Source organism: Lissotriton vulgaris, unplaced genomic scaffold (assembly GCF_964263255.1).
Source record: "Lissotriton vulgaris unplaced genomic scaffold, aLisVul1.2 SCAFFOLD_2072, whole genome shotgun sequence".
Classification (NCBI taxonomy): Eukaryota; Metazoa; Chordata; class Amphibia; order Caudata; family Salamandridae; genus Lissotriton; species Lissotriton vulgaris.
In genome coordinates, this window is record NW_028244743.1 from 204471 (window position 1) to 218757 (window position 14287).

Below are 14287 nucleotides of genomic sequence, written 5' to 3' on the forward strand. Positions count from 1 at the left end.
TCGGAAGGGTTGTAGGTCCCTGTTTGATTATATTCCTGTGGAATTTTTATTTACCTCAGACTTGTTGTAGGTTCAATATTCTCCAGCAGGACTCATCCAGCAGTTGTTCCACGGTAGAGCGCAAGTAATAGGACCACAGCTAGTTAAACGTTTCCCATTTGCTGCTGGACTCTATGTGATGGCCGTCACGTGGTGTGCTGCTTTTGTATTTCAACATGGGTCCCTGATACTCTTAATTGCGAAAAAGCTTGTTGACAAAAGTGTGTGTGCGCGAGGGTCTGTGGACGTAGGCAGGTGCGTGCACTTGAATGCTTACCCATTTACATGTGTGAGAGGAACAAACCAACTCCCTGTGGGCTGCAGGCTTACAACTGGTAGCCCCAGTAGCCAGGCAGAACCACAGGTAAGGAGAGAGAGAAAGTTGGTCCATTATTAGAGAAGGACCATAAGCATCTTGCACTGCTACCTTCTTCCCCTCTCAGCCACGATCGGCCAAGACCTCTCTATTAGGGTAGAGGGTGAACATTTCTTGGACCTCAGAAACTGAGGGATGTAGACCCAATATGTCCTCCAAGCGCCTAGAGACCTGGTGCCCAATCTGGCATGGTGTTTTTCAGCTTACCCGACCAATCCGGTTGCAAGGTGGACTTTAACAATACTGCTAAAAAGGCACTCCCAGACATCCCTGAGGCCTTCATTTGCATAGGCCCTGCCCTTCTCTTTGTCCTGCTTCCCACAAAGCAACACAACACTGCAGCAGTATAGATTTGGGGGTGGTGAAGAATAATGACAGTGAGGCTAAAAAAGAGAAAGAAAAGTCCCAGAAGTCCTGCAGGCTTCCTTGCTAAATGCAGCTGAACATAGAGCGCACCTTCTTTACTGCAAAGCAAATACATTAAAAATGTTGAGGAGAGACTAATTGAAAAATACATATTACGGGGACAGCACTGGGACCTGCTTTATTTTTTCAATTAGTCTTGAAAACAAAAAAGATTTCTCTCCTAAAAGCTGTTAAAAATATGGAACGCTTCACGAATTTGCGTGTCATCCTTGCGCAGGGGCCATGCTAATCTTCTCTGTATCGTTCCAATTTTAGTATATGTGCTGCCGAAGCGAGCACACTTTATTGATGAACTGACAATGTTTATAAACTCTCTAAATCTACAGTCTCTAAACATAGGGTGGCCTGGCAGAGATGCTCAGATGGCCAGTACGCATTCAAATCTGAGCCAATGGTCAAAAATGTATGAAGAGTAGCAATCCATTATTCTTCACTGCATTTGTGGTCCAAGACTAAACACACCGTAAGTATGTAGATTATACCAGGTTTGCAAAGGCTCCTGGTTCGGGCTACAGACAAGGAGCATTGTGACGTCACGCTGCCTGTGGAACAGTGATATTAAAGGTGAAACAGCTGCACAGTAGGTTAGGTGAAGGGCTCTGAGAGTGGAAAGGCAGCATGCTTGGGTCCCTGGACAAGGTGAGCTTATGATAATGTGTCTGAATGTTCACCTGTGTTGTAATATTAAACCCCTTATTGTTGTAAACGCCTACTTACTAAGGAGTTCCCAAGCTCAGCCCCACACAGACCTGGAACTGATTATGTTAATGCAAACTATTTAAGAAACTGAGCCTGATCTAAAAGATTTCCTTGGATCTAGGACCATTTCGCCTAGCTTTTAGGTGCTTCCTTCTCCTAAAGTCCTTTGTAAAACTTGGGAAAACCTCACAGAACAGACTTCCAGGAGGTCAGATGGGTTTCCTTGTGCCTTCACACACACATACACACACTTTCTAGCCCACTTAAGGACAAAAGGATGCGTAAGTCTACATAGGGCCAGTGGCGCAATGGATAACGCGTCTGACTACAGATTAGAAGATTGTAGGTTCAACTCCTATCTGGCTCGGAAGGGTTGTAGGTCCCTGTTTGATTATATTCCTGTGGAATTTTTATTTACCTCAGACTTGTTGTAGGTTCAATATTCTCCAGCAGGACTCATCCAGCAGTTGTTCCACGGTAGAGCGCAAGTAATAGGACCACAGCTAGTTAAACGTTTCCCATTTGCTGCTGGACTCTATGTGATGGCCGTCACGTGGTGTGCTGCTTTTGTATTTCAACATGGGTCCCTGATACTCTTAATTGCGAAAAAGCTTGTTGACAAAAGTGTGTGTGCGCGAGGGTCTGTGGACGTAGGCAGGTGTGTGCACTTGAATGCTTACCCATTTACATGTGTGAGAGGAACAAACCAACTCCCTGTGGGCTGCAGGCTTACAACTGGTAGCCCCAGTAGCCAGGCAGAACCACAGGTAAGGAGAGAGAGAAAGTTGGTCCATTATTAGAGAAGGACCATAAGCATCTTGCGCTGCAACCTTCTTCCCTTCTCAGCCACGATCGGCCAAGACCTCTCTATTAGGGTAGAGGGTGAACATTTCTTGGACCTCAGAAACTGAGGGATGTAGACCCAATATGTCCTCCAAGCGCCTAGAGACCTGGTGCCCAATCTGGCATGGTGTTTTTCAGCTTACCCGACAAATCCGGTTGCAAGGTGGACTTTAACAATACTGCTAAAAAGGCACTCCCAGACATCCCTGAGGCCTTCATTTGCATAGGCCCTGCCCTTCTCTTTGTCCTGCTTCCCACAAAGCAACACAACACTGCAGCAGTATAGATTTGGGGGTGGTGAAGAATAATGACAGTGAGGCTAAAAAAGAGAAAGAAAAGTCCCAGAAGTCCTGCAGGCTTCCTTGCTAAATGCAGCTGAACATAGAGCGCACCTTCTTTACTGCAAAGCAAATACATTAAAAATGTTGAGGAGAGACTAATTGAAAAATACATATTACGGGGACAGCACTGGGACCTGCTTTATTTTTTCAATTAGTCTTGAAAACAAAAAAGATTTCTCTCCTAAAAGCTGTTAAAAATATGGAACGCTTCACGAATTTGCGTGTCATCCTTGCGCAGGGGCCATGCTAATCTTCTCTGTATCGTTCCAATTTTAGTATATGTGCTGCCGAAGCGAGCACACTTTATTGATGAACTGACAATGTTTATAAACTCTCTAAATCTACAGTCTCTAGACATAGGGTGGCCTGGCAGAGATGCTCAGATGGCCAGTACGCATTCAAATCTGAGCCAATGGTCAAAAATGTATGAAGAGTAGCAATCCATTATTCTTCACTGCATTTGTGGTCCAAGACTAAACACACCGTAAGTATGTAGATTATACCAGGTTTGCAAAGGCTCCTGGTTCGGGTTACAGACAAGGAGCATTGTGACGTCACGCTGCCTGTGGAACAGTGATATTAAAGGTGAAACAGCTGAACAGTAGGTTAGGTGAAGGGCTCTGAGAGTGGAAAGGCAGCATGCTTGGGTCCCTGGACAAGGTGAGCTTATGATAATGTGTCTGAATGTTCACCTGTGTTGTAATATTAAACCCCTTATTGTTGTAAACGCCTACTTACTAAGGAGTTCCCAAGCTCAGCCCCACACAGACCTGGAACTGATTATGTTAATGCAAACTATTTAAGAAACTGAGCCTGATCTAAAAGATTTCCTTGGATCTAGGACCATTTCGCCTAGCTTTTAGGTGCTTCCTTCTCCTAAAGTCCTTTGTAAAACTTGGGAAAACCTCACAGAACAGACTTCCAGGAGGTCAGATGGGTTTCCTTGTGCCTTCACACACACATACACACACTTTCTAGCCCACTTAAGGACAAAAGGATGCGTAAGTCTACATAGGGCCAGTGGCGCAATGGATAACGCGTCTGACTACGGATCAGGTGATTGTAGGTTCGACTCCTATCTGGCTCGGAAGGGTTGTAGGTCCCTGTTTGATTATATTCCTGTGGAATTTTTATTTACCTCAGACTTGTTGTAGGTTCAATATTCTCCAGCAGGACTCATCCAGCAGTTGTTCCACGGTAGAGCGCAAGTAATAGGACCACAGCTAGTTAAACGTTTCCCATTTGCTGCTGGACTCTATGTGATGGCCGTCACGTGGTGTGCTGCTTTTGTATTTCAACATGGGTCCCTGATACTCTTAATTGCGAAAAAGCTTGTTGACAAAAGTGTGTGTGCGCGAGGGTCTGTGGACGTAGGCAGGTGTGTGCACTTGAATGCTTACCCATTTACATGTGTGAGAGGAACAAACCAACTCCCTGTGGGCTGCAGGCTTACAACTGGTAGCCCCAGTAGCCAGGCAGAACCACAGGTAAGGAGAGAGAGAAAGTTGGTCCATTATTAGAGAAGGACCATAAGCATCTTGCACTGCTACCTTCTTCCCCTCTCAGCCACGATCGGCCAAGACCTCTCTATTAGGGTAGAGGGTGAACATTTCTTGGACCTCAGAAACTGAGGGATGTAGACCCAATATGTCCTCCAAGCGCCTAGAGACCTGGTGCCCAATCTGGCATGGTGTTTTTCAGCTTACCCGACCAATCCGGTTGCAAGGTGGACTTTAACAATACTGCTAAAAAGGCACTCCCAGACATCCCTGAGGCCTTCATTTGCATAGGCCCTGCCCTTCTCTTTGTCCTGCTTCCCACAAAGCAACACAACACTGCAGCAGTATAGATTTGGGGGTGGTGAAGAATAATGACAGTGAGGCTAAAAAAGAGAAAGAAAAGTCCCAGAAGTCCTGCAGGCTTCCTTGCTAAATGCAGCTGAACATAGAGCGCACCTTCTTTACTGCAAAGCAAATACATTAAAAATGTTGAGGAGAGACTAATTGAAAAATACATATTACGGGGACAGCACTGGGACCTGCTTTATTTTTTCAATTAGTCTTGAAAACAAAAAAGATTTCTCTCCTAAAAGCTGTTAAAAATATGGAACGCTTCACGAATTTGCGTGTCATCCTTGCGCAGGGGCCATGCTAATCTTCTCTGTATCGTTCCAATTTTAGTATATGTGCTGCCGAAGCGAGCACACTTTATTGATGAACTGACAATGTTTATAAACTCTCTAAATCTACAGTCTCTAAACATAGGGTGGCCTGGCAGAGATGCTCAGATGGCCAGTACGCATTCAAATCTGAGCCAATGGTCAAAAATGTATGAAGAGTAGCAATCCATTATTCTTCACTGCATTTGTGGTCCAAGACTAAACACACCGTAAGTATGTAGATTATACCAGGTTTGCAAAGGCTCCTGGTTCGGGCTACAGACAAGGAGCATTGTGACGTCACGCTGCCTGTGGAACAGTGATATTAAAGGTGAAACAGCTGCACAGTAGGTTAGGTGAAGGGCTCTGAGAGTGGAAAGGCAGCATGCTTGGGTCCCTGGACAAGGTGAGCTTATGATAATGTGTCTGAATGTTCACCTGTGTTGTAATATTAAACCCCTTATTGTTGTAAACGCCTACTTACTAAGGAGTTCCCAAGGTCAGCCCCACACAGACCTGGAACTGATTATGTTAATGCAAACTATTTAAGAAACTGAGCCTGATCTAAAAGATTTCCTTGGATCTAGGACCATTTCGCCTAGCTTTTAGGTGCTTCCTTCTCCTAAAGTCCTTTGTAAAACTTGGGAAAACCTCACAGAACAGACTTCCAGGAGGTCAGATGGGTTTCCTTGTGCCTTCACACACACATACACACACTTTCTAGCCCACTTAAGGACAAAAGGATGCGTAAGTCTACATAGGGCCAGTGGCGCAATGGATAACGTGTCAGACTATGTATCAGAAGATTGTAGGTTCGACTCCTATCTGGCTCGGAAGGGTTGTAGGTCCCTGTTTGATTATATTCCTGTGGAATTTTTATTTACCTCAGACTTGTTGTAGGTTCAATATTCTCCAGCAGGACTCATCCAGCAGTTGTTCCAAGGTAGAGCGCAAGTAATAGGACCACAGCTAGTTAAACGTTTCCCATTTGCTGCTGGACTCTATGTGATGGCCGTCACGTGGTGTGCTGCTTTTGTATTTCAACATGGGTCCCTGATACTCTTAATTGCGAAAAAGCTTGTTGACAAAAGTGTGTGTGCGCGAGGGTCTGTGGACGTAGGCAGGTGTGTGCACTCGAATGCTTACCCATTTACATGTGTGAGAGGAACAAACCAACTCCCTGTGGGCTGCAGGCTTACAACTGGTAGCCCCAGTAGCCAGGCAGAACCACAGGTAAGGAGAGAGAGAAAGTTGGTCCATTATTAGAGAAGGACCATAAGCATCTTGCGCTGCAACCTTCTTCCCTTCTCAGCCACGATCGGCCAAGACCTCTCTATTAGGGTAGAGGGTGAACATTTCTTGGACCTCAGAAACTGAGGGATGTAGACCCAATATGTCCTCCAAGCGCCTAGAGACCTGGTGCCCAATCTGGCATGGTGTTTTTCAGCTTACCCGACCAATCCGGTTGCAAGGTGGACTTTAACAATACTGCTAAAAAGGCACTCCCAGACATCCCTGAGGCCTTCATTTGCATAGGCCCTGCCCTTCTCTTTGTCCTGCCTCCCACAAAGCAACACAACACTGCAGCAGTATAGATTTGGGGGTGGTGAAGAATAATGACAGTGAGGCTAAAAAAGAGAAAGAAAAGTCCCAGAAGTCCTGCAGGCTTCCTTGCTAAATGCAGCTGAACATAGAGCGCACCTTCTTTACTGCAAAGCAAATACATTAAAAATGTTGAGGAGAGACTAATTGAAAAATACATATTACGGGGACAGCACTGGGACCTGCTTTATTTTTTCAATTAGTCTTGAAAACAAAAAAGCTTCTCTCCTAAAAGCTGTTAAAAATATGGAACGCTTCACGAATTTGCGTGTCATCCTTGCGCAGGGGCCATGCTAATCTTCTCTGTATCGTTCCAATTTTAGTATATGTGCTGCCGAAGCGAGCACACTTTATTGATGAACTGACAATGTTTATAAACTCTCTAAATCTACAGTCTCTAGACATAGGGTGGCCTGGCAGAGATGCTCAGATGGCCAGTACGCATTCAAATCTGAGCCAATGGTCAAAAATGTATGAAGAGTAGCAATCCATTATTCTTCACTGCATTTGTGGTCCAAGACTAAACACACCGTAAGTATGTAGATTATACCAGGTTTGCAAAGGCTCCTGGTTCGGGCTACAGACAAGGAGCATTGTGACGTCACGCTGCCTGTGGAACAGTGATATTAAAGGTGAAACAGCTGAACAGTAGGTTAGGTGAAGGGCTCTGAGAGTGGAAAGGCAGCATGCTTGGGTCCCTGGACAAGGTGAGCTTATGATAATGTGTCTGAATGTTCACCTGTGTTGTAATATTAAACCCCTTATTGTTGTAAACGCCTACTTACTAAGGAGTTCCCAGGCTCAGCCCCACACAGACCTGGAACTGATTATGTTAATGCAAACTATTTAAGAAACTGAGCCTGATCTAAAAGATTTCCTTGGATCTAGGACCATTTCGCCTAGCTTTTAGGTGCTTCCTTCTCCTAAAGTCCTTTGTAAAACTTGGGAAAACCTCACAGAACAGACTTCCAGGAGGTCAGATGGGTTTCCTTGTGCCTTCACACACACATACACACACTTTCTAGCCCACTTAAGGACAAAAGGATGCGTAAGTCTACATAGGGCCAGTGGCGCAGTGGATAACGCGTCTGACTCCGGATCAGAAGATTGTAGGTTCGACTCCTATCTGGCTCGGAAGGGTTGTAGGTCCCTGTTTGATTATATTCCTGAGGAATTTTTATTTACCTCAGACTTGTTGTAGGTTCAATATTCTCCAGCAGGACTCATCCAGCAGTTGTTCCACGGTAGAGCGCAAGTAATAGGACCACAGCTAGTTAAACGTTTCCCATTTGCTGCTGGACTCTATGTGATGGCCGTCACGTGGTGTGCTGCTTTTGTATTTCAACATGGGTCCCTGATACTCTTAATTGCGAAAAAGCTTGTTGACAAAAGTGTGTGTGCGCGAGGGTCTGTGGACGTAGGCAGGTGTGTGCACTTGAATGCTTACCCATTTACATGTGTGAGAGGAACAAACCAACTCCCTGTGGGCTGCAGGCTTACAACTGGTAGCCCCAGTAGCCAGGCAGAACCACAGGTAAGGAGAGAGAGAAAGTTGGTCCATTATTAGAGAAGGACCATAAGCATCTTGCGCTGCAACCTTCTTCCCTTCTCAGCCACGATCGGCCAAGACCTCTCTATTAGGGTAGAGGGTGAACATTTCTTGGACCTCAGAAACTGAGGGATGTAGACCCAATATGTCCTCCAAGCGCCTAGAGACCTGGTGCCCAATCTGGCATGGTGTTTTTCAGCTTACCCGACCAATCCGGTTGCAAGGTGGACTTTAACAATACTGCTAAAAAGGCACTCCCAGACATCCCTGAGGCCTTCATTTGCATAGGCCCTGCCCTTCTCTTTGTCCTGCTTCCCACAAAGCAACACAACACTGCAGCAGTATAGATTTGGGGGTGGTGAAGAATAATGACAGTGAGGCTAAAAAAGAGAAAGAAAAGTCCCAGAAGTCCTGCAGGCTTCCTTGCTAAATGCAGCTGAACATAGAGCGCACCTTCTTTACTGCAAAGCAAATACATTAAAAATGTTGAGGAGAGACTAATTGAAAAATACATATTACGGGGACAGCACTGGGACCTGCTTTATTTTTTCAATTAGTCTTGAAAACAAAAAAGATTTCTCTCCTGAAAGCTGTTAAAAATATGGAACGCTTCACGAATTTGCGTGTCATCCTTGCGCAGGGGCCATGCTAATCTTCTCTGTATCGTTCCAATTTTAGTATATGTGCTGCCGAAGCGAGCACACTTTATTGATGAACTGACAATGTTTATAAACTCTCTAAATCTACAGTCTCTAGACATAGGGTGGCCTGGCAGAGATGCTCAGATGGCCAGTACGCATTCAAATCTGAGCCAATGGTCAAAAATGTATGAAGAGTAGCAATCCATTATTCTTCACTGCATTTGTGGTCCAAGACTAAACACACCGTAAGTATGTAGATTATACCAGGTTTGCAAAGGCTCCTGGTTCGGGCTACAGACAAGGAGCATTGTGACGTCACGCTGCCTGTGGAACAGTGATATTAAAGGTGAAACAGCTGCACAGTAGGTTAGGTGAAGGGCTCTGAGAGTGGAAAGGCAGCATGCTTGGGTCCCTGTACAAGGTGAGCTTATGATAATGTGTCTGAATGTTCACCTGTGTTGTAATATTAAACCCCTTATTGTTGTAAACGCCTACTTACTAAGGAGTTCCCAAACTCAGCCCCACACAGACCTGGAACTGATTATGTTAATGCAAACTATTTAAGAAACTGAGCCTGATCTAAAAGATTTCCTTGGATCTAGGACCATTTCGCCTAGCTTTTAGGTGCTTCCTTCTCCTAAAGTCCTTTGTAAAACTTGGGAAAACCTCACAGAACAGACTTCCAGGAGGTCAGATGGGTTTCCTTGTGCCTTCACACACACATACACACACTTTCTAGCCCACTTAAGGACAAAAGGATGCGTAAGTCTACATAGGGCCAGTGGCGCAATGGATAACGCGTCTGACTACGGATCAGAAGATTGTAGGTTCGACTCCTATCTGGCTCGGAAGGGTTGTAGGTCCCTGTTTGATTATATTCCTGTGGAATTTTTATTTACCTCAGACTTGTTGTAGGTTCAATATTCTCCAGCAGGACTCATCCAGCAGTTGTTCCACGGTAGAGCGCAAGTAATAGGACCACAGCTAGTTAAACGTTTCCCATTTGCTGCTGGACTCTATGTGATGGCCGTCACGTGGTGTGCTGCTTTTGTATTTCAACATGGGTCCCTGATACTCTTAATTGCGAAAAAGCTTGTTGACAAAAGTGTGTGTGCGCGAGGGTCTGTGGACGTAGGCAGGTGTGTGCACTTGAATGCTTACCCATTTACATGTGTGAGAGGAACAAACCAACTCCCTGTGGGCTGCAGGCTTACAACTGGTAGCCCCAGTAGCCAGGCAGAACCACAGGTAAGGAGAGAGAGAAAGTTGGTCCATTATTAGAGAAGGACCATAAGCATCTTGCGCTGCAACCTTCTTCCCTTCTCAGCCACGATCGGCCAAGACCTCTCTATTAGGGTAGAGGGTGAACATTTCTTGGACCTCAGAAACTGAGGGATGTAGACCCAATATGTCCTCCAAGCGCCTAGAGACCTGGTGCCCAATCTGGCATGGTGTTTTTCAGCTTACCCGACAAATCCGGTTGCAAGGTGGACTTTAACAATACTGCTAAAAAGGCACTCCCAGACATCCCTGAGGCCTTCATTTGCATAGGCCCTGCCCTTCTCTTTGTCCTGCTTCCCACAAAGCAACACAACACTGCAGCAGTATAGATTTGGGGGTGGTGAAGAATAATGACAGTGAGGCTAAAAAAGAGAAAGAAAAGTCCCAGAAGTCCTGCAGGCTTCCTTGCTAAATGCAGCTGAACATAGAGCGCACCTTCTTTACTGCAAAGCAAATACATTAAAAATGTTGAGGAGAGACTAATTGAAAAATACATATTACGGGGACAGCACTGGGACCTGCTTTATTTTTTCAATTAGTCTTGAAAACAAAAAAGATTTCTCTCCTAAAAGCTGTTAAAAATATGGAACGCTTCACGAATTTGCGTGTCATCCTTGCGCAGGGGCCATGCTAATCTTCTCTGTATCGTTCCAATTTTAGTATATGTGCTGCCGAAGCGAGCACACTTTATTGATGAACTGACAATGTTTATAAACTCTCTAAATCTACAGTCTCTAGACATAGGGTGGCCTGGCAGAGATGCTCAGATGGCCAGTACGCATTCAAATCTGAGCCAATGGTCAAAAATGTATGAAGAGTAGCAATCCATTATTCTTCACTGCATTTGTGGTCCAAGACTAAACACACCGTAAGTATGTAGATTATACCAGGTTTGCAAAGGCTCCTGGTTCGGGTTACAGACAAGGAGCATTGTGACGTCACGCTGCCTGTGGAACAGTGATATTAAAGGTGAAACAGCTGAACAGTAGGTTAGGTGAAGGGCTCTGAGAGTGGAAAGGCAGCATGCTTGGGTCCCTGGACAAGGTGAGCTTATGATAATGTGTCTGAATGTTCACCTGTGTTGTAATATTAAACCCCTTATTGTTGTAAACGCCTACTTACTAAGGAGTTCCCAAGCTCAGCCCCACACAGACCTGGAACTGATTATGTTAATGCAAACTATTTAAGAAACTGAGCCTGATCTAAAAGATTTCCTTGGATCTAGGACCATTTCGCCTAGCTTTTAGGTGCTTCCTTCTCCTAAAGTCCTTTGTAAAACTTGGGAAAACCTCACAGAACAGACTTCCAGGAGGTCAGATGGGTTTCCTTGTGCCTTCACACACACATACACACACTTTCTAGCCCACTTAAGGACAAAAGGATGCGTAAGTCTACATAGGGCCAGTGGCGCAATGGATAACGCGTCTGACTACGGATCAGGTGATTGTAGGTTCGACTCCTATCTGGCTCGGAAGGGTTGTAGGTCCCTGTTTGATTATATTCCTGTGGAATTTTTATTTACCTCAGACTTGTTGTAGGTTCAATATTCTCCAGCAGGACTCATCCAGCAGTTGTTCCACGGTAGAGCGCAAGTAATAGGACCACAGCTAGTTAAACGTTTCCCATTTGCTGCTGGACTCTATGTGATGGCCGTCACGTGGTGTGCTGCTTTTGTATTTCAACATGGGTCCCTGATACTCTTAATTGCGAAAAAGCTTGTTGACAAAAGTGTGTGTGCGCGAGGGTCTGTGGACGTAGGCAGGTGCGTGCACTTGAATGCTTACCCATTTACATGTGTGAGAGGAACAAACCAACTCCCTGTGGGCTGCAGGCTTACAACTGGTAGCCCCAGTAGCCAGGCAGAACCACAGGTAAGGAGAGAGAGAAAGTTGGTCCATTATTAGAGAAGGACCATAAGCATCTTGCACTGCTACCTTCTTCCCCTCTCAGCCACGATCGGCCAAGACCTCTCTATTAGGGTAGAGGGTGAACATTTCTTGGACCTCAGAAACTGAGGGATGTAGACCCAATATGTCCTCCAAGCGCCTAGAGACCTGGTGCCCAATCTGGCATGGTGTTTTTCAGCTTACCCGACCAATCCGGTTGCAAGGTGGACTTTAACAATACTGCTAAAAAGGCACTCCCAGACATCCCTGAGGCCTTCATTTGCATAGGCCCTGCCCTTCTCTTTGTCCTGCTTCCCACAAAGCAACACAACACTGCAGCAGTATAGATTTGGGGGTGGTGAAGAATAATGACAGTGAGGCTAAAAAAGAGAAAGAAAAGTCCCAGAAGTCCTGCAGGCTTCCTTGCTAAATGCAGCTGAACATAGAGCGCACCTTCTTTACTGCAAAGCAAATACATTAAAAATGTTGAGGAGAGACTAATTGAAAAATACATATTACGGGGACAGCACTGGGACCTGCTTTATTTTTTCAATTAGTCTTGAAAACAAAAAAGATTTCTCTCCTAAAAGCTGTTAAAAATATGGAACGCTTCACGAATTTGCGTGTCATCCTTGCGCAGGGGCCATGCTAATCTTCTCTGTATCGTTCCAATTTTAGTATATGTGCTGCCGAAGCGAGCACACTTTATTGATGAACTGACAATGTTTATAAACTCTCTAAATCTACAGTCTCTAAACATAGGGTGGCCTGGCAGAGATGCTCAGATGGCCAGTACGCATTCAAATCTGAGCCAATGGTCAAAAATGTATGAAGAGTAGCAATCCATTATTCTTCACTGCATTTGTGGTCCAAGACTAAACACACCGTAAGTATGTAGATTATACCAGGTTTGCAAAGGCTCCTGGTTCGGGCTACAGACAAGGAGCATTGTGACGTCACGCTGCCTGTGGAACAGTGATATTAAAGGTGAAACAGCTGCACAGTAGGTTAGGTGAAGGGCTCTGAGAGTGGAAAGGCAGCATGCTTGGGTCCCTGGACAAGGTGAGCTTATGATAATGTGTCTGAATGTTCACCTGTGTTGTAATATTAAACCCCTTATTGTTGTAAACGCCTACTTACTAAGGAGTTCCCAAGCTCAGCCCCACACAGACCTGGAACTGATTATGTTAATGCAAACTATTTAAGAAACTGAGCCTGATCTAAAAGATTTCCTTGGATCTAGGACCATTTCGCCTAGCTTTTAGGTGCTTCCTTCTCCTAAAGTCCTTTGTAAAACTTGGGAAAACCTCACAGAACAGACTTCCAGGAGGTCAGATGGGTTTCCTTGTGCCTTCACACACACATACACACACTTTCTAGCCCACTTAAGGACAAAAGGATGCGTAAGTCTACATAGGGCCAGTGGCGCAATGGATAACGCGTCTGACTACAGATTAGAAGATTGTAGGTTCGACTCCTATCTGGCTCGGAAGGGTTGTAGGTCCCTGTTTGATTATATTCCTGTGGAATTTTTATTTACCTCAGACTTGTTGTAGGTTCAATATTCTCCAGCAGGACTCATCCAGCAGTTGTTCCACGGTAGAGCGCAAGTAATAGGACCACAGCTAGTTAAACGTTTCCCATTTGCTGCTGGACTCTATGTGATGGCCGTCACGTGGTGTGCTGCTTTTGTATTTCAACATGGGTCCCTGATACTCTTAATTGCGAAAAAGCTTGTTGACAAAAGTGTGTGTGCGCGAGGGTCTGTGGACGTAGGCAGGTGTGTGCACTTGAATGCTTACCCATTTACATGTGTGAGAGGAACAAACCAACTCCCTGTGGGCTGCAGGCTTACAACTGGTAGCCCCAGTAGCCAGGCAGAACCACAGGTAAGGAGAGAGAGAAAGTTGGTCCATTATTAGAGAAGGACCATAAGCATCTTGCGCTGCAACCTTCTTCCCTTCTCAGCCACGATCGGCCAAGACCTCTCTATTAGGGTAGAGGGTGAACATTTCTTGGACCTCAGAAACTGAGGGATGTAGACCCAATATGTCCTCCAAGCGCCTAGAGACCTGGTGCCCAATCTGGCATGGTGTTTTTCAGCTTACCCGACAAATCCGGTTGCAAGGTGGACTTTAACAATACTGCTAAAAAGGCACTCCCAGACATCCCTGAGGCCTTCATTTGCATAGGCCCTGCCCTTCTCTTTGTCCTGCTTCCCACAAAGCAACACAACACTGCAGCAGTATAGATTTGGGGGTGGTGAAGAATAATGACAGTGAGGCTAAAAAAGAGAAAGAAAAGTCCCAGAAGTCCTGCAGGCTTCCTTGCTAAATGCAGCTGAACATAGAGCGCACCTTCTTTACTGCAAAGCAAATACATTAAAAATGTTGAGGAGAGACTAATTGAAAAATACATATTACGGGGACAGCACTGGGACCTGCTT

The 14287-nt window shown here is 45.3% G+C and overlaps 11 non-coding genes across 11 annotated transcripts; 4 read left to right on the top strand and 7 right to left on the bottom strand.

The window, feature by feature from the left end:
* Window positions 1-1013: 1013 nt before the first annotated feature.
* On the bottom strand, window positions 1014-1120 carry LOC147666923 (U6 spliceosomal RNA). The gene has a single exon (XR_015304519.1). It is a non-coding gene; the product is annotated as a U6 spliceosomal RNA (small nuclear RNA).
* A 714-nt stretch (window positions 1121-1834) lies between these two features.
* On the top strand, window positions 1835-1907 carry TRNAC-ACA (transfer RNA cysteine (anticodon ACA)). The gene has a single exon. It is a non-coding gene; the product is annotated as a tRNA-Cys (tRNA).
* Window positions 1908-2917: 1010 nt separating this feature from the next.
* On the bottom strand, window positions 2918-3024 carry LOC147666925 (U6 spliceosomal RNA). Its single transcript, XR_015304520.1, has one exon. It is a non-coding gene; the product is annotated as a U6 spliceosomal RNA (small nuclear RNA).
* Window positions 3025-4821: 1797 nt separating this feature from the next.
* On the bottom strand, window positions 4822-4928 carry LOC147666926 (U6 spliceosomal RNA). The gene has a single exon (XR_015304521.1). It is a non-coding gene; the product is annotated as a U6 spliceosomal RNA (small nuclear RNA).
* Window positions 4929-6724: 1796 nt separating this feature from the next.
* On the bottom strand, window positions 6725-6831 carry LOC147666927 (U6 spliceosomal RNA). The gene has a single exon (XR_015304522.1). It is a non-coding gene; the product is annotated as a U6 spliceosomal RNA (small nuclear RNA).
* Window positions 6832-7545: 714 nt separating this feature from the next.
* TRNAR-CCG (transfer RNA arginine (anticodon CCG)) lies at window positions 7546-7618 on the top strand. The gene has a single exon. It is a non-coding gene; the product is annotated as a tRNA-Arg (tRNA).
* Window positions 7619-8628: 1010 nt separating this feature from the next.
* On the bottom strand, window positions 8629-8735 carry LOC147666929 (U6 spliceosomal RNA). Its single transcript, XR_015304523.1, has one exon. It is a non-coding gene; the product is annotated as a U6 spliceosomal RNA (small nuclear RNA).
* A 714-nt stretch (window positions 8736-9449) lies between these two features.
* Window positions 9450-9522, top strand: TRNAR-ACG (transfer RNA arginine (anticodon ACG)). Its single transcript has one exon. It is a non-coding gene; the product is annotated as a tRNA-Arg (tRNA).
* Window positions 9523-10532: 1010 nt separating this feature from the next.
* Window positions 10533-10639, bottom strand: LOC147666931 (U6 spliceosomal RNA). Its single transcript, XR_015304524.1, has one exon. It is a non-coding gene; the product is annotated as a U6 spliceosomal RNA (small nuclear RNA).
* A 1797-nt stretch (window positions 10640-12436) lies between these two features.
* On the bottom strand, window positions 12437-12543 carry LOC147666932 (U6 spliceosomal RNA). Its single transcript, XR_015304525.1, has one exon. It is a non-coding gene; the product is annotated as a U6 spliceosomal RNA (small nuclear RNA).
* A 714-nt stretch (window positions 12544-13257) lies between these two features.
* TRNAC-ACA (transfer RNA cysteine (anticodon ACA)) lies at window positions 13258-13330 on the top strand. Its single transcript has one exon. It is a non-coding gene; the product is annotated as a tRNA-Cys (tRNA).
* The last annotated feature ends 957 nt before the right edge of the window (window positions 13331-14287 follow it).